Source organism: Panthera uncia, chromosome C2, assembly GCF_023721935.1.
Source record: "Panthera uncia isolate 11264 chromosome C2, Puncia_PCG_1.0, whole genome shotgun sequence".
In the NCBI taxonomy this organism is placed as follows: domain Eukaryota; kingdom Metazoa; phylum Chordata; class Mammalia; order Carnivora; family Felidae; genus Panthera; species Panthera uncia.
In genome coordinates, this window is record NC_064810.1 from 139,686,508 (window position 1) to 139,708,889 (window position 22,382).

General features: G+C 39.1%; 1 long non-coding RNA gene across 1 annotated transcript in view; it reads left to right on the forward strand.

Moving 5' to 3' along the window:
• Window positions 1-402: 402 nt before the first annotated feature.
• The window catches only part of LOC125921374 (uncharacterized), an 81,443-nt gene continuing 59,463 nt past the window's right edge, over window positions 403-22,382 (forward strand). The window contains exons 1-2 of the long non-coding RNA XR_007457398.1: window positions 403-588; window positions 6,613-6,692. This is a non-coding gene — a long non-coding RNA (uncharacterized LOC125921374). The remainder of the gene's footprint in view (window positions 589-6,612; window positions 6,693-22,382) is intronic.

The window sequence follows — 22,382 nt, forward strand, 5'->3', positions numbered from 1 at the left end:
CCTAAATATCTTACTTTCCTAACATTATCTATGTATCTATCCATCCATCCATCCATCCATCCATCTACCTAACTTCTATTTTACTTCATAATATATACTACCTTTTAGATTCTATTTATAGATCTTTCTCTCCTTGGACATAGACTTTTCTTCATCTCAATATCTTCAGCACACTGGTATAGGAACTTGTACTTGGTAGATTTGTTAGTAAAATACTATTTGAATGAATTGATTGTTTTTTCGGTGCTTTTGAATAGGGAAAGAAAATGGTTTCTCTTTCTGAATGCTCATTCCTGCTTTGGGGGGGGGCTCAATTTTATTGTAAATCCTGTGTTACATTTTAAAATTTATTTCTTTTGAGACAGAGAGAGAGTGTGTGCGAGAGCAGGGTAGGGGCAGAGAGAGAGGGAGAGAAAGAGATCAATGTGGACTTGATGTCACAATCAGACCATGACCTGAGCTGAAATCAAGGGTTGGATACTCAACCAGCTGAGCCACCCAGGCGCCCTAAATCCCATGTTTCAGTTAGAGTAAAAGCCATCTATGTTTCTTCATTCTCAACTTCTGATCATCACCAAGCTGATGGAAGTAAGCTGATACTATTCTATTATTAGCCATGCTCCATAATTGGTCAGGAATTTTACATTTTATTAACACAAGTTGCTGCTCCTTTCCCAGCAGCATGAATTATTAAGTGTTGAGCATTCCTTACCCATATGTCCAGGAGAATTATATTTGGCATGCTTAGCAAAGTCAGCCTATGATCTTGAAGTAGGTTAGAATAGAGTTTGAATGAGTGAGGCGTATTAAAATATATAACATATTGAGTTCATTTCCTAAAAGGAATCCTGAGACCCAAAAATCTCATCAAGTTGTTCTAAATATAGTGCCTAAATTATGTTACCTCTAGGTTTTTAAACAGCAGGGCAAAATTAGGAACTGCAAATGTTGGACAGTAAAAAAAGTTTCTTTTTAGGTACTCATCTTGAACAAGCTAATTAGATTTACTCCAGGAAATTTCTGGCATGGTTAGTGGCATATGAAAGAGAACAAAGAGAAATAGGGCACATTTGCTAGATTTGGAATGATAACAAATGAGTTTGTTAGATTAGGAAATTTCCATGGTATTGCTTTTTAAATTTTTCTTTGGATTTTTAAATGTCCAGGGAATATAGTTACATAGTTTGCATGCAGAAACTTTGGTTGTCTTTTTAAAAAAATCCTCTCTAATACTGTCACTCAAGTACAATTTTATATCTTTTCTTCTCAGACCTTGTTATGTTTATTCCTAGGATGATTGGGTAGTTGGTTGGATGGACGAACAGGTGGATGGGCATTTTAGATCTTCAGTGGTGCTCTAAATGGGATCTTTTCTTTTGTGTTTTCAAATTTATTGTGAGGTGTAGCATATTCGCAAAGTTAATTCACAGTAAGTCCACTTGTACACAACGTAGTTTTTTTAAAAATTGTTTATTCAGCTAATTTGATCATCCTCAAAAGCCTAGACTTCTTTGCTTGTCATAGGAAAATAACTTTTAACCCTTTAAATTTACACATTTGGTATATTCTGCTAGAAATAGTAGTCCTTTTCAATAATGCTCTTAATTTCCAGATCTCTGTTCTGGCCTCTTGCTAAAGTGACATCTGGGCCTGTTGCCATGGGGGAAACAAAGGTTATGACTCTGTGAAGAGAATGGTCAGAATCCTTAGATGTGTTCACTTAGGGCTTAATGGTTCTCAAAGGTGATGTCTCTGTTATATCTGCCTATTGTTCATCCTGCAGGCATTCCTTACTTAAATCAGCCACTGGAACTTACCATCTGTCTCTCTCAGCTTGGTGAAGAAAATTGATAGCTCTCTCCTAGTAACCAAGCCGATGTTTGTCTTGCACTGGCTTCTAAGTCTGTGCAGTATTCACCCTCACTTTTTAGGCCACCTCATTCCTCACCATTGTTATTCCAAAGCAAGGATAATGGCTTTCAACTTGGCTGCCTCTAATCTTCCTCAAGGGCCTGAAGGAAGTTCTGGATCCTCCTGACATAATCTAGGATTCAGGAAAGCTAAACATCACGGATTTTGCCTGTCAAATTTAGTTTGATGGTTATGAAGATGAGACACACTGTTATTGAAATAGGTTTCCTGATTTCAGTCAGAATAACAGGATTTTGAGGATGGAGAGAGTCAAATTGCCTGCAAAATTCCAGACAAGAATAGTTACAGAAAGTAGCAAAGCTGGACCAATCGTCAGAGTGAATTGACCCTCAGAGAATTTTCAAAGTGAGTAGTAGATCATGGAGTTCTCAAGACCAAAACAGGAGATGAGTCCATTATACTCTTTCTTGGTCTGAATAGTGGGAGGCAGCGGGGGTCGGGGGGGGGTGGGTAGGGTGCGGAATCTGAACAGATAAGATGATTTGTATCGCCATACTCAGATCTCCTTAATTGTCAACTGGGTCCCCTTGAAAAGGGCCATGTTATAGCATTTTAGGTTTGGAATACGATTCACCAAATGTCCCCAATGGACATTGGGAATTTTTCCCCCAAATCTCTCTCATGAGAGGCTCATCAGATTAATAAACCAATCCTGAAGATATTGTCCAAGTTTCTGAATGTATATTTGACAGAATTGCCACATTGGCTTCCTGATTTATGAAGTATGGGTTTTTAATGGAATGAAGGAACAAGTGAAAGCCCTTGGACTATAAAAATCATAACCCAAAGTGGATGCTATATCCAGGGGAGAGTCATAAAAAATAATATAATTTTTAAAGAATATTTAGAGATTAAAAGGTATAAGAGAAACTTTCCTTTCTATCCTCATTTAGAGTCCATGCTTGGCCTCGGTTGAAAAATAGGTAGATTTTTTTACATTTATTTATTTATTTAAAAAAAATTTTTTTAACGTTTATTTATATTTGAGACAGACAGAGACAGAGCATGAACAGGGGAGGGACAGAGAGAGAAGGAGACACAGAATCTGAAACGGGCTCCAGGCTCTGAGCTGTCAGCACAGAGCCCGACGCAGGGCTCGAACTCACAGACCGTGAGATCATGACCTGAGCCGAAGTCGGACACTTAACCTACTGAGCCACCCAGGCGCCCCACATTTATTTATTTTTGAGAGGGAGAGGGACAGAGTGTGAGTGGGGAATGGGCAGAGAGAGAAGGAGACACAGAATCTGAAGCAGGCTCCAGGTCTGAGCTGTCAGCACAGAGCCTGATGCGAGGCTCAAACTCACAAACCGTGAGATCGTGACCTGAGCTGAAGTCAGACAGTCAACTGACGGAGCCCCCCAGGCACCCCAAAATAGATAGATTTTAAGAAAGACAGAATATTGAAAAGTTAATAGTGATTTTAATAGTAATAGTTGTTCCAGATGTTGTTCTTTTTTTTTTTTATCCTGGAGGAAATTAACTCATATCTTGGCATCTGTACTTTAGTCTGGATGTTCTACTCATTTGTATTCCAGTTAACGAATCCTTTCTTCTGCTGTATCAAACCTGCTGTAGAAACAAACAAATAAAAACAAAACAAAACAAAAACAAGCAAATAAAAAACCCAAAAAAAGTAACCTATTGAGTTCTTATTTTTAGTTGGCTGTATTTGTAATTTCTAGAATTCCTGTTTAATTCTTTAAAAATTTTTTTTAACATTTATTTATTTTTGAGACAGAGAGAGACAGAGCATGAATGGGGGAGGGGCAGAGAGAAAGGGAGACACAGAACCTGAAGCAGGCTCCAGGCTCTGAGCCATCAGCCCAGAGCCCGATGTGGGGCTCGAACTCACGGACCGCGAGATCGTGACCTGAGTTGAAGTTGGATGCTTAACCGACTGAGCCACCCAGGCGCCCCCGTTTAATTCTTTTAAAAATACATTTCAGTTGGCTCATGAAATCCTCCAGAATGTATTAATGAGAGATATTTTATTTAGAAAAAAAGTTAATGTTTGTTTATTTATCTATTTATTTTAAATATAATTTATTGTCAAATTGGCTAACATACAGTATGTAAAGTGTGCTCTTGGTTTTTGGGGTAGATTCCCATAGTTCCTCGCTTACATGCAGCAGCACCCAGTGCTCTTCCCAACAAGTGCCCTCCTCAATGCCCATCACTCATTTTCCTGTCTCCCCCACCCACCCCCATCAGTTTTTTCTCTGTATTTAAGAGTCTCTTATGGTTTGCCTCCCCCCCCCCACTCTGTTTGTAAATATTTTTTCCCCTTCCCTTCCCCCATGGTCTTCTATTAAGTTTCTCAAGGCTCACATATGAGTGAAAACATGATGTCTTTCTCTGACTGACTTATTTCACTCAGCATAATACCTTCCAGTTCCATCCAGTTGCTGCAAATGGCATGATTTCATTCTTTCTCATTGCCAAGTAGTATTCCCATTGTATATATAAACCACATCTTCTTTATCCATTCATCAGTTGATGGACATTTAGGTAATTAGAGATATTTTAAACTACATGCCTAATTACTAATAATTGGATCAACTGTGGGTATATTCTATTGTCTGTATTTTTTTCTCTTGGTCTTACTTCTTTTTTAAAAAAATTTTTAATGTTTATTTGTGTTTGAGAAAGAGAGACAGAGTGTGAGTGGGGGAGGGGCAGAAAGAGGGGGAGACACAGAATTTGAAGCAGGCTCCAGGCTCTGAGCTGTTAGCACAGAGCCTGACTTGGGGCTCGAACTTAGGAACTGTGAGATCATGACCTGAGCCAAAGTTGGATGCTTAACTGACTGAGCCACAAGGTGCCCGTCTCTTGGTCTTATTTCCTGATATGCCTCATAATTTTTTATTCAAATCTGTATTTTATGTATGAAAAAATGTGGATACTCTGGGTGATGTTGAAGCAAATCAATTTAATCCAACCAAGGACTGAACTGACTAAGGTCTTAGGAAAGTTCAGTTTTTCTGATACCCTCTTAATTTTAGGGTGTAGCCTTCTAAGGTTTTCAACTGACAGCCTATATTGACTCTTTCAGAGGCAAGTCCCAAATTCTAATTTTAATCTGGTCAGCATCATAAGATTGCCAGAAATAGCTCTCTGCATGTCTTGGGTTTTCTACATGGAATTTTAATCTCCTAGCTTGAACAGCTTGAGAATTCAGTAAATGTCTTTGGGGGAAACCAACAAGTTTTACTTCTCTGCATTACCTTTCTCTGGGATCTTGGCCTTTCTGATGTTGACTGCCTTTTCAGCTCTGAATTCTAATTTTTTCCCCCCAGTCCTGTGAGATTGCCAAAGCCTTGCTGGCTTTTCTGCGTTTTTGCAGCATTTATTTGTTTATATTTCTGGTCTTTTGATTCTGTGCCATCGATCAGCATGTGTCTGAAGGTTAAAACAACAGTTCACCTCTTGGAGTTTCCCTCTCTCTGGCCTCACCTTTAAGGCCAGGTTGCTTGTGAAGTTCTGTAGTAACTTCATAAAGATGTACCTTGTGGTGTAGTTTGATGTCTCTAATCCTGGACAGTATCATTTTGTTTTCACATGCTACTTTGTCAAAGGTACTTGGAGAAGTTCTGATATAGTCTAAAGTGGGGTTATCAGCTTTTAAAAAACACCCTCGATGATTTTCAAGTGAAGTCCAAGTTGAAATATACTTTTTTTGCTGTTTTCCCATAGTACATGGGCCAATTTTAATTATTTACGTTTTTGCTGAAAAATTAATTTTCATAGACTTTCAAATTAATAGAAATAGTCAAATATCCTTATCCCTTATAATTATTTTACTTTCCATTTTATCTGCAGTTATTTTCCATTCTTTTATTTTTAATATTTATATTTGGATCTTCTTTTATGGCTTAATAGTTATTTAGTAATTTATTTCCCAAATACCAGCCTTTTGACTCATTTATTATCTCTGCTTTTTTCTAATTTGTATTTTCTAACTTTTAGCTCTGTTAAATCAATTTTTCTGCTTTAGTTTTATCTACTTTTTTCCATAGTTACTTTAAATGACTAATAATTAATTTATTTATTTCTTATTAATTAATATGAGTACTTTGGGGTTTGGGGTTTCCTCTGAACATGAATAACAGCTATGTTCCATAAGTACTGATATGTAGTAGTTTCAATTTTCACTATTGTCCCCCGAATTTGAAATTGTGGTTATTTGGTCCTTTGTAATCTGTCTAGTGAATTTGCAGTAGGGATAATATTGAGTGATTTATGAATAATGTCTTGTTTTAATGGAGCTTTGAACAGGGAATAGTTTCTATAATTTTGTGAAACAAAAATTAGTCCACTTGTTTGGAAAGGATCCAGAATGACACTGTCTAAGAAGATTCTGGGTTTTTATTTTAGGTGTCCTTAGAAAATTTGGTTTGGGACAACATTTAAAAAATAAATTGTGGCAATTCTGATTTTATTCTTTCTTTTGTCATAGCTATGCTGGGAACTGGCCATGGCTGTCTGGGCATTGGCCCCTTGTGTCTAGTCAAGTGGGCTTCAGTGTTTTCTGGAAATCTCAATAGCCTTAGTCTTCAAAAATTAGTGATAAATATGGATTTGAAATTAAGTCATGCTTGTTTCTCACTGTTGTTTAGTACTTGTCCCTCAGTGACTTATAGATCCCTGGAGTAAATGTTAATTAACATATTTTTGCAGAAAGGAACATAGATTTCTTTGAAAAGAGGAAGTGGAGATCAGAGTGACTTTGAGCCCCTGAGATGTCGCTTGATTTCCCAGTAAGTGATTTGCCACTATACTTCCTCACTTTCCTTCTTCCTACCAGAATTTCTCATGTGTTTTTAGTGTATTCCCCAAGGTGACTCTGGTTGATAACATGTTAAATAACATTATTTTTTTCTATATTGTCTGCTATGGAAGGCATGGCGTTGGAATAAAAAGCAGTTGTCTGAAAGTAAAACAAAGAAAAAATAGCCTTTCAAATGCCTTCTTTTTATCCAGAGGGAAAATGAAAATATTTGCTGCCTTAATGTAATCCGAGTGTAATTGACATTGGAGTGAAGGGCATTTGGGGCGAGTCAAAGGTGATTTCATTTTAGACACTTTTCCACTGGGTCAATAATTGATCAGTCACTTTATGAAGCATGTTTGGTCAGAGCAATGGCCAAGCTATCACAAGGAATGAGCCAGAGAACAAAGCCCTTAGAAAACAAATCTCTCTTTTTCAAAGCTATTTGCACATTTAGATAGCCTATCAGTCATTACACTAATTCCTGAGGAAATCAAATAAGACAACCACTCAATTTCCTCCTTAATTTACTCATCAAGACACTCAGGAAGAGGCTAAAGGGGATCATTGGGTCTGCAGGGAACAGGAGATCACAAAATAAAAGAAGCAAAATGATTCTACTCATCAGGAAGGCGTCATTGGCTGTTTCAAGATTTTATAACAAAAATGAGTTCTGTTGTGAGTTTAGAATAGATGTACGATCCTGTGGACACAGAAGGAACTTCTGGAGGCCCTAGAACAATCAGTCACCAGTTGGACTGCTTTGCTTCCTTTTAATTTGTTGGGCCATCCTTATGAAATTATATACTATGTGTTAAAAAGTTAAGAAGCATACATGATTATGACAAAAACAGAGGTGGTTGAAATAGCTCATTGGTAAACAGTGGAGACTGCCTTTCTACTTCTACTGAATATGAAAAAAATGAAAGAGACTTTAGGAAAAGCCTCCAAATTCTGGTAAAGACTCATCATTTATGCCTGGGTTTTTCCATTTTCTTTTCTGTCCTTGCCACTCTGGAATTTGACAGATTCCAGTACCAGAGAGGTAAGGACAGAGGTAAAATGTTTCAAGGTGAAAGTACATAGTTGAAGCATTCTAATCCAGACTCTTGGAAGGGAACTCTTTTAGTTTGCATGTGATGCAATTTGCTTGCCTCCTGTCTCTCTCTTTTTCTCCCCCTGCTCCATTGCCTCTTGGTTACTGTTTACTCTTTTCTACCTATGAAAATCCTTGAAGTAGATGATAAACTTCTAGAAGGCATGGACTGATGGACTATTCTTCCTCATTCTCCTCTCCTCCTTCCGTGCCACATCATATACCTAGTGTGAAGCGTGAGCATTATCTTTTCAGATAATGATCAGACAGCCTATAGCTTTTACGTCCAAATGCGCCTTGGCTTTCAGTGTGATTTTAGGCAGTGCTACATGTATTACAGTAATCATGTCCATGCTGAAATCATTTTGAATCCTCCACCTGGTCAACTGTCTTATGCTCCTATAGCAGAGTTTCGTACAATCCTTTCAAGTAGCAAAAATCTTCATGGACTCATATGTTTATAGTGAAACAACTATGGACTTGTACTAATGTGGAATACAGACGTCATCTCCCTTTGCCAGCAGCCACCCTAGAGAACCTAGGTCATAACTTTGCAGTACACTCAGCACTTGTTAGTATACTGAAGGGGCACTGTTCTCTTCCACACGTTTGTCCTTATAGCTTCTTTAACACAAAGTTCTCTTAACCTATCTATTAAACCAATGCGTTATGTAACACGTATCAAGCATGTAATATATAAATGCTAAGAAATCCCAGGAACCTCAGTATTTTGACAGCAATTGCCTTCCCTCACTTTAATTTATTCTTGGCTCCTTACCTTAGGAGGTGTGCAGTTTCTTCCTGATTTTACTAAACTTTGCCCATTTTTTTTCTCTAAGACTTTTGTGAGTCATTTTCTCCGTGGGGGACTTTGCCTACTTCCTTTCTGGAGCTGGCCCTGGCCAATGGCACATGTTTGTTTTTAGAAAGAAATAAAAACAAAAACAATAACACAACAACAAAAAACCCCACTCAGATTCATCTCGGCCACACCATCACTGTGTTGACTTTCTGTAATATTCACCATGGCCTCAATGTCTCTTTCCCGATCTGTCTGTCTCTTTCCCTCTCTTTATTTCTCTCATCGAAATGTCTGAGAAGAGAAAAATCCTTTCTGGTTGTAGAAGGGCCAGTTAGGGATTCAAACATGGCTCTATTTTGGAGTGGGACCCAATGAATCCCTCCTTTGTTCTTCTGGGTTACACACGACAATTAATGAGACAGGCTGTCTCCCAGAAAAGGGTATTTTTCTAAAATGGATTTCATTTTGGAAAACAATTAAATGTCATTAAAGACCAAATCTAAAGAATAATTCAGGTGACCAGGTTGAGTAATTCCATCATTTAATTGGTTTGTTTTGTGTCTAAAATGCATTTATTAGTGTATACATATATATATATATATATATATATATATATATACACATACACACACACACACACACACATACACACACATACACACACACATATTTTTGTTTGTTTTTTGTTTGTTTACTTGCCTGTGATCCCACCTCCCCTGGGACAACTAGATCTTGAAGCACCCCTTAGGTAGAGATGACATGGAGAAATACAAACAGAAAGAGTCAAGTTTTGGCTTTTGAGTTGCAAAATAAATATATATTTATTTATCCAGGCTAGGTATAGAGTAGTAGACAAATGAAACCTGACCTCTTTAGTTACGGAGTTTATAAGAGAATATACACTGAATATACAACTAAAAGATTATGTTACTACCCTCAATGGATTCTGCTTTCCATATGAGGAACATCATGTTTTTCATGTCTTTGCCAAATAATTATTTATCAAACTAGCAGTTCTGATGCCTTCCAATTCACTTTGATTTATCCACTTCCACTCATTTTGAAAGATAACCCAAATAAAACAGGATTCTATTTATGTAGAACTGTTGCTGTGGGGTTAGCTTCAGCTTTGCAAGGTAATTCTTGGGTGGTTTTGCCTTTGTTGTTTTATTGTCATTAATCGGCTAACTGATGGGAAGGCAGGAAGAAGGGCAGGAATGATTAAATCCCTGCTTTTGGACATTTGCAAATTGGAGTGATTTACCTGGGCACATAATTTCTCGTTCACTCACAATTTTTAGGAAGAGGTGAGGGAGGGGGAAGAGAGAATAGATAAGGGACAATGGGGATTACATTGACCGGTTATTTTGATACTTTGCTGTTTGGTAGAATATGATTTAACTGACTAGCAGAAGTATTTTCAGACCTTTGGATTCTCCGAGAAGCTGGCACTGAGAAGCACAAGAGGTTTATGTAGGGGGAAAGGGTTGCGCAAGATATTTGTGCAAAATAATGGAAGGGGGACCGGATGGTGCAGGCAGAGCCTCAGACCTCAGATTTGACGGAGATTCAGCCCAGTGTCAGCCCAGTGGGGAGCTGCATAGAAGAGGTCACCCTTAAGAGGAGTCCTGTTTTGAGGAAAGAGCCAAGCCCTAAGCAGCCACGGTGATCAGTCATTGTTTGGAAGGTCTGCAAGAAGAACAAGGCCTTGGCTGGACATCCCATAGTTGCCACAGCTGGAAGCTCTCAGCTGACCTCATTGCTCATACTGAATGGTAAGGTCTTTCTTGAAGGAGAGCTGAACAGTATGATCCATGGCTGCCACGATCCCTAAGCATGTCCCTCAGCCTGTGATCCCCCCTCCCCTGGGGCAACTAGACCTCGAAGCACCCCTTAGGTAGAGATGTCACCGAGAAATACAGAGAGAAATAAACTTTTGATATGCTTGGCTGTGACAATTACTTGTGGAAAAAGTATTTTTCCAAAAAATTCATCGTATTTTTCTATCCAATGAAAGACAGAAGAGGACAACTCTGTGACTAGAGAAAGTTGTCACCACCTTCAAGATGGAGAGGGAGGACAGTAAGAGTAGAGGAATAAGTGGAAGAGGCTAAAGGCACTGGGTTGAATCCTAGGAGAGAAGAGGACAGAATGGGAGAAACCAGACAGAGAAGCCGTGTGAGAGCCTGGTCTAAGGATAGCACTGTGCACATGCCTGTTCAGAGTACCCTGTCCTCAGGCCCTTGGCCAAGGGGCTGAGTGTGGGTCTGCGATCTAGCTTATACATGGCTCCATAAGCTACCAGGGACAAGTTTTTTTCTAGCTAGTTTGCCCAGAAGAGATGTATCTTGGCAATTTGTCCACAAGGATGGGACATTTTCTTTTTTCAAATTCACAAAGTTCCTTGTACACCAGCAGGGAGGCTGCTGATGCATTGCTTTTTGGATGGAGTCTGAGAAAATCACAAGGTCTCAGAAGCTCTCTATCCAAGCCAGGTACAGTTGAGGAGAAAATGAATATCAGGTGGGGTGTTTATAATCACAGGCCTGAAGCTTTCTTACTAGGTCTCATGTTATGGTGCTGGGAGGTCTAGATTTTCTCCCCTTGATATCCAGAACAGTACTGAGGTCGTACTGAAGCCAGAAAACCTGGAGAGGCCATAAAGGAGAAGAAGGGGCTTTTCTGGAGAAGTAAGGAACCAACAGTCAAGAGGATATGAGAATTAGTGGATGTCAAGTGGATAACATTGTTTCCCCTCTGAGTATTCTATAAACCCTGGGGACTTGGAGACAACTCTGGGAAGAAACAGGAAGGATCTTCTATTGACAGAGAATCTCTTAGATGAGTGGGATTACCCGAATCCCTGGGGTTAAATTCCTACCATCTTGAGTAATAGGGGCCCAAGGTAATTGGGTGGTAGAAAAATTAAGGTGCATACATTTGTCTTTACAGCTTAATTTGTGATTCCCGCCCCCCCCCCCCAAATTAGAACCTTCTGCACATTAATAAATAACTGAGGTTCCAAGTTGAAGCAAATTGTCTTAGATCTCAGAAAGAAAGTAAGAAAGCGGGACAGACTCAGGCTTTCCGACACCAGCCCCAGTGTTCTTTAACTCACAGCATCCCGCTTCCTCTTTGCAACCTGTTAGGAATCTCAGCCAACGCTGTGCAGTGTTTGGCACACAGCAGGTGCTAGATAAATGCATGCTACTGAATGTTAATTGACTCATTTGCTGCATCCCTCAAGGTCGAATTAGCTGCACACACGAGGCTGAAAGGCTTAAGTCCTGTGCTTTAATTAGCAAATCGTGATGAACCTAAGCGCTTTGGAGAAAGAGAGAGAGGCAGTTGAAACTGGGATTTTAAACGACCAGAACTGCTGATCTGTTTACACACATGATGCCAGAATCTCACTGGTGAATGTGACGGGAACATTTTCACAGCCAAAACACTGTGCACAGAGTTAGCATCCTGTGATGACAGAGTTGAGTGTACATGTCTTTCTCGTGAGGTTACCACCTACCATTTAGCCCAGGCAGCAGAGCTCTTAGTGTTGTCGGGGTCTTTAGCATATCATCTTCCTCATACTGTCTACCTCACAGCCGTGAAGTCTGGGAACCAGACCAATTTATTTAGGTTTCAAGTGCAAAGTGTTTAATGTACTTACACTGATTCATAAGGTAAATTTTACTTTAGCGCATACATTCATACACACACACACACACACACACACACAGAGCAAAATGTGCATTTGCTGACAGATTTCTTAATTTATGGATTCGTTTTAAGAGCTTCAAATGTAGTGCCTAAAATGAAGCTGTACAAAAACATAAACGACTCAAGTGTTCATCAGCCGGGGGATAGATAAAGAAACAGTGGTGCATTCATGCATCGAATGCTATGTACTAGTATAAAAGAACAAACTAGTTATGCCTACATTAGTACGGAGGACTCTCAAACCATTGTGCTGGTCTAGGTACAAAAAAAGTACATTTGTACAAAGTTCTAGAATAGGCAAAACAAGCATTTGGTGAAAAATCATAGACAAGTGGTTGCCTTTAGGGGGAGAACTGCCTAGAAAAGGGCACATGAGAACTTCCTGGAATTACGGAGTTTTGCATTGAATATCTGTGAATTATACTGCATCTAAATTTTACCTCCATGAAAATAAATTCATTGAATAAAAAAAGTGAAGCTCTAATAAAGGAATGGAGAAATGGAAGCAGATGGAAATGTCAAAGAATGGCAGTTGCCATTATTTGCATTGTCTCCAAGACCATGTCTACTTTTGTTGGCCACGTTGGATTCCACTGAAAAGAGTGCTGGGTAGTTTTCTTAGGGGACAGACACTAGGAAACATAACTCTTTGCATAATTTGTCACTGGCTATGCGGATGACATTTTAAGTCATTCTTATTTTTTTTATTTTTTAATTTTTAAAATTTTTAACATTTTAACTTATTTTTGAGAGAGAGAGAGAGGGAGAGGGAGAGGGAGAGAGAGAGAATGAGAGCTGCGGAGAGGGTCAGAGAGAGAGGGAGACACAGAATCTGAAGCAGGCTCCAGGATCTGTCTGAGCTGTCAGCACAGAGCCTGACGCAGGGCTTGAACTCACAGACCATGAGATCATGACCTGAACTGAAGTCTGGATGCCCAACCAACTGAGCCACCAGGCGCCCCAAAGTCATTTTTAATATAGAGAGCTGATTGTGTGCTTTACACAACCAGGAATATCAGATTAGAACAGACATGTGTCATAAAAATCAGTTAGACATTAAAAAAATGATTCACCGTTCTTTTTCTAAAGACACTTGGGACTGAAGATTTCAGTTGCAGTTACGATATTTTAGAGTTGAGTTAACTCCTGGTCTGTTATTTAACTGTATGATCTTGCTTATGCCAATACCTAGTCTGCTGTCGTTAATGAGGAGCAAATCAAGTGTCATATATGACAGTGCCTTATAAATCATAAAATAATACAGGAACGTGTGTTTTATGGCTATTATTGTTATTTAAGTGAATACAGAAACCTCAATTAGAATTTTTGTCTGTGAATTGGAAGGCAAGGAAATACCAGTTATAACATGCTTAAAATAGGCATACTATGTTCCTACCATGACTTTGATTTCATGTAAAAATTGTGAATTGTTTACACTTGAGCATATATATTTCCCTATCCTTACTCCATACTCTAGCACATTTTCCATTCACCCCAATCTTCAACAATCATCCACGGAAAACACCAATATATTTTCATTTAAACCATATTTTGACTTTGTGTGGGGCGGGTGTGGGGGAGTAACTTAAAGGGAAAGGATACGTTGGCCCCTTTAAATTATTGCCTAGGCTTCAACCGACGGAATGGGAAAAGATATTTGCAAATGACATATCGGACAAAGGGCTAGTATCCAAAATCTATGAAGAGCTCACCAAACTCCACACCCAAAAAACAAATAACCCAGTGAAGAAATGGGCAGAAAACATGAATAGACACTTCTCTAAAGAAGACATCCGGATGGCCAACAGTCACATGAAAAGATGCTCAACGTCGCTCCTCATCAGGGAAATACAAATCAAAAACACACACAGATATCACCTCACGCCAGTCAGAGTGGCCAAAATGAACAAATCAGGAGACTATAGATGCTGGAGAGGATGTGGAGAAACGGGAACCCTCTTGCACTGTTGGTGGGAATGCAAACTGGTGCAGCCGCTCTGGAAAACAGTGTGGAGGTTCCTCAGAAAATTAAAAATAGACCTACCCTATGACCCAGCAATAGCACTGCTAGGAATTTACCCAAGGGATACAGGAGTACTGATGCATAGGGGCACCTGTACCCCAATGTTTATAGCAGCACTCTCAACAATAGCCAAATTGTGGAAAGAGCCTAAATGTCCATCAACTGATGAATGGATAAAGAAATTGTGGTTTATATACACAATGGAGTACTACATGGCAATGAGAAAGAACGAAATATGGCCCTTTGTAGCAACGTGGATGGAACTGGAGAGTGTGATGCTAAGTGAAATAAGCCATACAGAGAAAGACAGATACCATATGGTTTCACTCTTACGTGGATCCTGAGAAACTTAACAGAAACCCATGGGGGAGGGGAAGGAAAAAAAAAAAAAAGAGGTTAGAGTGGGAGAGAGCCAAAGCATAAGAGACTCTTAAAAACTGAGAACAAACTGAGGGTTGATGGGGGGTGGGAGGGAGGGGAGGGTGGGTGATGAGTATTGAGGAGGGCACCTTTTGGGATGAGCACTGGGTGTTGTATGGAAACCAATTTGACAATACATTTCATATATTGAAAAAAATAAATTATTGCCTAGGCTGGTTTCAATGTAAAATACTTAGGATATTCATTTTTGCTGAGTCAGCTCATGTGCCTTTCTCCCCACCCCCACCCCCCCACCCCCACCATCCATTTTTCCCTGATGGCTGCATTTGCTCACCAAAATTTACTTTAGCTTCATTAGAAAAAGAAGTATCAGGTAAATAAATTTGGCACCATCTGCTTGGGACTTAGTCTTGATGTATTGATGCCTTTTTCTAGATGATAAAAACTTGGAAATGCTAAGCGCACACAGAAAGCAATATTGCAGTATTTTAATGCACAGGTGTCTACAGCACTGCTGGGAAGAACGGACCAGGGAATTTAAATGCTGCATGTAAGTGCCTTAGGCTTTAGGAAATTAAAGAACTCCAGTGAGAGAAGTTCTTCCAGGTTTCTGGCTTTTCATCTGCAATCTATAGGAAGTATCCCAGAGTATATTTTGTGCCCATTATTTATTTGTCAAATACTTCTAGGAATTGTAGAATTAATCAAAGAGAGCAGATTTTTGTAATGTCCATGTAGACTTAGCAGCTGTCATCATAAGAGAAAATAGTGTCCACATTCAAGTGTTACAGAAAGATATGGCTGATAACTTGGTATTAAAATGGGAAGCAGTTTGGCACAGTGTTTTCAAGTGTGGACTCTGGAATTTAACAGAACTCTCTTCAGATGTTTATTGTATCGGTTCCTTGATGTGTGATCTGCAATTATTGAAACTCTCTTAAGCTTCAGTTTCTATATCTGTAAAATGGGTGTGTCCATAGTAACCATGTCAGTTATTGATTGCTGTTAAACAAACAACCACAAAACTATGTAGCTTAAAGCAATAATTTGTTATGTGATAGTGCGGAGTATCTAGGTGGTTCTTTTGCTTCATGTGGTATCGGCTTAGGCACTAGGAAGGCTAGAGTCATCTGGAAGCTAGACTGGGAATACAGGGCTGTTTTGTTGACTGGGGGGGGGGGGGGTCCTTGGTTCACCTCCACATGGCATGGCATCTGGATAATAAGACAGAACAGCTCAAGAGTAAGCATTCTGAAGACAAAGTGAGAACTTCTGGGCCAGTTAAGGGCTAGGCCCAGAATTAGCATAACACCATTTTCACTATCTTCTATTGATTGGGTGTAAAGATTAAATGAAGTAAAATTTGAGCATTTACACAGAAATTAATTCATACTAAGCCTTTATTCAGTTGTCATTAATGTTGATATTAGTGTACTATGAAAGTGGGTTATAGATGGCATCAGGGCATCTAAGATTAAGGCTTAAGACACTAAAACATATATAGGTGCCATAAAAATAGGTCTTTAAAGGTTATCTGGTCAACCTCCCCCATTTAGGGAAACTGAGACCCAAAGACAAGCATAATTTACTGAAGGACACCCAGTTCATGATAGAGTTGAGTTTGAAAATTAATCTCCTATCTAGTCCATTGTTTGTTACAGCAGGAAAATTTTTTTCCCTTCTCTGAGGCCTCAGTTCCTCCATTGGTAAATTGAGGACAGCAATGATATTCTTTAAAGTGTGTTGTAAGGATTCAGTGATTTAATGAAAGTTAAGTGCTTATTATCACATTTGGCAATGAGCACATTCTCAATAACAGCTTGGTACAACTTCTGTGACAATGATTCTATTATTGTTATTATTATTTTCATCATTCCTATTATTTCATACTGTCTTTGAAGGGGCTTGAACACATATTCTTTGTATTGACATTGTTCTAGATTTAGGGCTCAAGTTGCGCCATCTGCTTTGTCTCCTCTAAAGTAGGAATTTGGCATTATGTGAGACTGAAATCAATTTTGCTACTCTTGGCAACCTTCCCAAATCTGTATCCTTTCTTTCCTACTCAGGAAGAGATCACAAACTATACAGTGCACCCAAGGTCTGGCATTTCATTGGCTGGTTATTTTCTGCAACTATGAGGCAAGATAGTTAAAGTGGCTTTAAACTTCATCTATATACCAACACCCCCTATGTTAGATTCCGCCTACAATTAAATATCCAACTGTCTATTCAGTATCATTCTTTGGATGTCTAAGACCTATGTCAAAATCAAAATGGCCAAAATTGAACTTCTGATCTTTGCACTAAAACTCCTCTAGCCTTCCCCATTTCAGTCGATAACAACATCATCTTTCCATTTGCTCAGGCTATAACGTGCAAGGCCAAACACCTGAGTGTTATCCTTACTCCTGTCTTTCTCTTGTACTGTATGTCCAGTTTTTTAAAAGACACGTTGGCTCTGTCTCCAAAATATACTCAGAATCTCAATAATTCTCACCATCCACGTGGATGCTACCCTGGCCATCATCATCATCTCCCTCCAGGGTTTCTGCCCTCACTTGCCAACTGCTTTATTTTCCACTCTTGCTGCCCTAACACTTATTCTCAACACAGTAGCCAAAAAGATTCATTTCAAAGATGTAAATTAGGTCTTCTGGCACCTCTACTACAAATTCTGGAATAGTTCTCCCTAGCAAAAGCTGAAGCTCTTTCAGTGCCACAGAGCTCTTCATGATCTGCCTTCCCTCTACTTGGCAATTTGACCTCATTGCTCTCTCCTTTCCTGCCACACCAGCTTCCTTCTGTTCAGCAAACCCTCTAGGGGATACCCCGACCTTGATGACCGTGTACCTTCTCCCACTGCTTGCGATACTCTTCCACCACATATCCACTTAGATCACTCCCTCACTTTCTTTCTTCAAGTCTTTGCTTAAATCTCATTTTCCCAGTGCTAACTATCTTGACCATCTTATTTCCTAGTGCCGTCTATCTCTACCCTTCACTACCACACTGCTCATTACCTTTTTCTGTTCTCCATTTTTTTTTTTGCTTTAGCACATATCACCTGCTATTCAGTATAATCCAGGAAAGCTTCCTCTAGGCTTTCTGGATGATCTCATGCACTCATATGGCTTTCACATAAGCTCTACACAGTGACTCCCAAAGCTCCTCTCCCCCACCTCCCCCAGCTTCTATCTCTCTCTTTTGGACCTAACTTTAACATACAAGCCCCTGAGGGATAGTGTCATGTGGGTGTCCCAAAGACACATGAACCTCAACATGTTGAGATTTTAATTCTCCACCCACCCATTTCCTCTTTCTTCCGTGTGCATTGTTTCAGAGGATGGTGCCACTCACCCAATTCAGAAGCCATTGAGGTCTAACATTATTAATGGGATTAAGACCTCATAGTAATTAGAATGACAGTAAATACAGAAGCAAGGTGGCACTATTTTCCAGTCAGTTTAAGTCAAAAGCATGTAGAGATTTGAATTTAGCTGTGACTGTGGACAGATACAAATGAGCTAAAATTGTATGCTAAGGTTTAATTTTAATAATAGACCACTGAATCTTACTTAGGTAAAGAAAAAAAATGATATGAATGAGCGGTACTGGACAGTGAAAAGGGATGAAATAACTAGATTGGACTTTGGCAGAAGTGAATAATTATTAGAACCAAGATTTCAGAAGGAGAGTAAACTATAAATATAGAAAAGTTTGGAACTTTGATTTTGAAAGTGGTTCAGCTATCAGTAATGAGGCGTAGGTTATAAGTATGTGAATGAATGGAAGAAGAGGCAAGAAAAACAAGAAAATTGGAGGTGAGAAAGTGACAAATAGAGAGCCAAAGCATTGCATGTACTATCTGTGGGGTTATTGACGTCATCAGGGAGGATGGCATGCATATTGGTGAAGAATAGAATGGTAAGCTGGATGCCAGTTTTCAATGGGTATGAGAGTGACTGGGATTTAGTGGGTGGCATCAGAATTCCACAAACAAAAAAGCCATCCTAAACACTTTCAATCTAGTGACACTCCAAGATCTATTGATTTCTGTCCAATATAGGTCTAGAATCCATTCACTTCTCTCCATCTCCTGTGCTACTGCCTCAGTTTATAGTCACTTAATTTCCCACCCAGGTTATTGCACCAGCTTCATAATTGGTCTCCTAAGTCTCTAAAAGTCCAAAGCAGGCTTTTTAAAAATGTGAAACATTTCAGTGCACTAGTGAGTGAATAAATGACATTTGTCTTGGAATCAGATGTTGATAATATAATACAGCAAGCATTATTGGATATCTTTACATCTTTGGTTAGGTTTATTCTTAGGTATTTTATGATTCTTGGTGCAATTGTGAATGGGATCAGTTTGTTTATTTGTCTTTCGCTTCATTGTTAGTGTATAATACATTGACAACTTCTGTCTTCTTAACAGGAAAATCCTTTTTTATTTTGTTCAGGTATCCATCCTTTGCTCTCTGCAGGCAAATGCCTGAGAGAAAACTGAAAGCATTCCCTGGTCCAAAGATTACTTGATTAGGTTAAGGATAATGTTTCTCACAAAGAATCTCTTGACATTTTGGGTGGTATCGTTTGTGTTGTTGTTGTTGTTGTTGTTGTGCGGGGCCATTTATGTATTTGCTAGACATTTAGCAGCCTAAATATTTCCTGCTAAACATTAAACGTTGCCCAATCACTGTGACAACCAAAAATACATCATAGTATTGTTGTCTAATTTGTGAACCATGAGTCTAAGGGTTTAGAGAAGGCATGTGATTCAATTCTGGCTATTAAGAAATAAAATTACATTGAGGAACACCTAAGAAAATTTTCTTCGCATCATCAGGAAGGACACAGGAAGACATTTCCTTTGCCTCTGGATTATGTCATACATACATTGATCACCTTGAACTGCTGCTTTGCTACCATCCTCAAAATGAAACTGTCTCCAGTCTTGGCGGACTGGAGGAATAACAAAACCCCAAGCTTTCTAAATCAGAAAGCTCTGAGGCCCATGCTATCCCGGGATTTCCTTTTCTGTTAGAAAACAAAATTTCTATCACTTATATCAGCCTGGTGTGGAGTTTCTGTTACCTGCTGCTGAAAGCACCCTAAATAATCTATACGCTTGCACCATAAACCCACTGGAAGAAAGAAATGTTCAAAAGAGAGCTCTTGTTTCTGAGATGGAAAGCCAAATCTGTATTAAAGTGATGGTGTCCAGGGCAGGCTGATGCAAAATATGCCACTTTAATTGTTTTGAATTAAAGTCACTCAAGTAATAGCCAGTGCTGGAAGGACACTCTAAACTTTGTCTGTTCCCCTGAAAGCAAGAAATGAATTCCCCATGTGAAAGGTATCCTCCTTGCACCTGGAGGGCAGAAGGCACCTTTATTTCCAGAGAGAGGGAATTCAGGGCCACATAGGCCATATAATCAAACATTATTACTTCAATAATTTGCTACCTCTTTGTCTTATCAACTATTCACAAATGTGTCTAAAAGGCATGACAGCTGCCTGTTTTTGTCACTTTTTTGAGTCTTATATGAGCTGTTGTATGTACGAATCAAAGCTTGTTTTTGGTTTTTTTTTTCCACCTGTTAATCTGTCTTCTGTCAATTTAGTTATTAGGCTAGCCAAAGAAGCTAGAAGGGAAGAAAGGAAAAGTTTTCCTCCCCAGTGCGAGGCATCTCTCTCTCTCTCTTTTCTACTCTTAATCCATTCAGAGAATTGATTTAAAGGCAGGGAAAAATCATTTGGAAAAAATAGCCTACAGCTTTCTTGGCTTAACCCAATATATATTGATTTCTTTGCTAGAGGAAAGGAGAGATAAGCCCTCCATCTCCTACAGCTCACTGGTAGGGTCAGTCCTTTGCTGTTTCTAGATTAACTCATTATTTCCATTATTCCTTCCTTCCTGTTTTTCTTTTAATGGGAGATGACTTTTTTTTTTAATATGAAATTTATTGACAAATTGGTTTCCATACAACACCCAGTGCTCATCCCAACAGGTGCCCTCCTCAATGCCCATCACCCACTTTCCACTCCCTCCCACCCCCCATCAACCCTCAGTTTAATCTCAGTTTTTAAGAGTCTCTTATGGTTTGGCTCCCTCCCTCTCTCTTTTTTTTTCCTTCCCCTCCCCCCATGGTCTTCTGTGAAGTTTCTCAGGATCTACATAAGAGTGAAAACATATGGCATCTGTCTTTCTCTTATTTCACTTAGCATAACACTCTCCAGTTCCATCCACCTTACTACAAAAGGTCATATTTCATTCTTTCTCATTGCCAAGTAGTATTCCATTGTGTATATAAACCACAATTTCTTTATCCATTCATCAGTTGATGGACATTTAGGCTCTTTCCACAATTTGGCTATTGATGAAAGTGCTGCTATAAACATTGGGGTACAAGTGCCCCTATGCATCAGCACTCCTGTATCCCTTGGGTAAATTCCTATCAGTGCTATTGCTGGGTCATAGGGTAGCTCTATTATTAATTTTTTGAGGAACCTCCACACTGTTTTGCAGAGTGGCTGCATTTCTACCAACAGTGCAAGAGGGTTCCCGTTTCTCCACATCTTCTCCAGCATCTATAGTCTCCTGATTTGTTCATTTTGGCCACTCTGACTGGCGTGAGGTGGTATCTCAGTGTGGTTTTGATTTGTATTTCCCTGATGAAGAGCGACGTTGAGCATCTTTTCATGTGCCTGTTGGCATCTGGATGTCTTCTTTAGAGAAGTGTCTATTCATGTTTTCTGCTCATTTCTTCACTGGATTATTTGTTTTTTGGGTGTGGAATTTGGTGAGTTCTTTATAGATTTTGGTTGCTAGCCCTTTGTCCAATATGTCATTTGCAAATATCTTTTCCCATTCCATTGGTTGCCTTTTTGTTTTGTTGATTGTTTCCTTTGCAGTGCAGAAGCTTTTTATCTTCATGAGGTCCCAATAGTTCATTTTTGCTTTTAATTCCCTTGCCTTTGGAGATGTGGAGTCTCTCTTCTATTCCATTGGTCTATGTGTCTGTTTTTGTGCCAATACCACGCTGTCTTGATGATTACAGCTTTGTAGTAGAGGCTAAAGTCTGGGATTATGATGCCTCCCACTTTGGTTTTCTTCTTCAATATTACTTTAGCTATTCAGAGTCTTTTGTGGTTCCATACAAATTTTAGGATTGCTTGTTCTAGCTTCGAGAAGAATGCCGGTGCAATTTTGATTGGGATTGCATTGAATGTGTAGATAACTTTGGGTAGTATTGACATTTTAACAATATTTATTCTTCCAATCCATGAGCACAAATGTTTTTCCATTTCTTTGTGTCTTTTTCAATTTCCCTCACAAGCTTTCTATAGTTGTCTGCATATAGATCTTTACATCTTTGGTTAGGTTTATTCCTAGGTATTTTACGATTCTTGGTGCAGTTGTGAATGGGATCAGTTTCTTTATTTGTCTTTCTGTTGCTTCATTATTAGTGTATAAGAATGCAGCTGATTTCTGTACATTAATTTTGTATCCTGCGACTTTGCTGAATTCATGTATCAGTTCTAGCAGACTTTTGGTGGAGTCTATCAGCTTTTCATGTATAATATCATGTCAGGGAGACGACTGTTTTTGAGGGGGGGCAGCTGGACCGTAGAGCCAGCTTCAACACTTTAGGGA